General features: G+C 42.5%; 1 protein-coding gene across 1 annotated transcript in view; it reads right to left on the reverse strand.

Annotated features, from left to right (window-relative positions):
* The window catches only part of LOC103600882 (engulfment and cell motility protein 1-like), a 144,217-nt gene that overhangs the window by 121,079 nt on the left and 21,923 nt on the right, over positions 1-1,215 (reverse strand). The gene's annotated exons all lie outside the window — the stretch shown is intronic.

A 1,215-nucleotide genomic window follows, 5' to 3' on the forward strand; every position in this document is an offset into this window, starting at 1 on the left:
ATCCAGAAGTGGTTTTGGATGTCCCACATTTCTGGGCTTATTTAAGAGATTGTTTTGTCTCATGGCTATAATATCACATATTCTAAAAATTTCTTTCCAAATGGAAACTTTTTAATGACAAGAACAGGTATTTATGTTTATAAACTTGCTCTTCACTGGAAAGAAATCAGAAATTCAAAGTGAAGCAAAGATCTAACGAAAGTTGGATGGCAAACAGTAAATGAAGAGAGACATGCAAGCCACATTTAGGGGTAATTTACTGGGCTGCTTAGGAAGAGGTGGAGCTTAAAACTCAGCCTTTGGCAGGATGGGATTCAAAGCCCAGCACACCACAGGTTGGCTGTGTGGCCCTGGAAAACTTCATGGGTGTCTCTAAGACACAGGGTCCTCATCTGCCACATGGGGTAAGTAAGAACAGCTCTACTTCATGGGTTGCCGTGGGGATAAAATGAGCTAACGCACACAAAATCCACTGCACAGTGCTCGGCAAATAATAACTTTGGTGAAGGACACTGAATGACACGTGGGACCTCCAGATACAGAGAAAAGACACAGAAGGCAAAGTTAGCACGATTCACATTCAGGGATATGTGACACTGGTCTTACTTCTAGGGAGGGTACACACAAAAAAACCATCATTTTGGAGAATGTGCTCATGTTCACGGAGGACACAAATCACTGAGACCACAATCCATAACGTCTGTGACTTAAGTTTTAAATTCTGTCATCCTCCTGCCTCCAAATGAAGGAAACATCTAATGTACTTTGACAGTCATATAATAAACACCACATTTTCACTGTATGGAGAACTACTGAATATTCCCTCACACGCCTGCCCTGCACCATTAACCCACATGGGCCAATCAGGTTCCTCTGGGGAATTTGCAAATATGACCTGAGAGACCAGGGCCGGGAGCTGTCGGGAGCCTGTCGCACTAGTGCGCGCCAGTGCGCTAGAGAAAAGGCCTGCTGTTGAAGACCCCTAGTTAAAGTCCCTCACATGAAATTTCTAATTAACTATGAAAATACTCATTATATTATAGAAAACACTATCTTACATGGTTAAGAAAAGACTTTGTTGAGGACTTAAGAGAACAAATCGTCCCATATGTCTTATTAAAAGTAAAATTATACCAATATCCACCAACATTCATCCAAACTGAGAGCTTCCTAAGAGCCAGGCACTGGGGACAGACCTGGAGTCCACCAAGGGTT

The sequence above is a fragment of the Galeopterus variegatus genome, unplaced genomic scaffold (genome assembly GCF_000696425.1).
Source record: "Galeopterus variegatus unplaced genomic scaffold, G_variegatus-3.0.2 Scaffold3497, whole genome shotgun sequence".
Classification (NCBI taxonomy): Eukaryota; Metazoa; Chordata; class Mammalia; order Dermoptera; family Cynocephalidae; genus Galeopterus; species Galeopterus variegatus.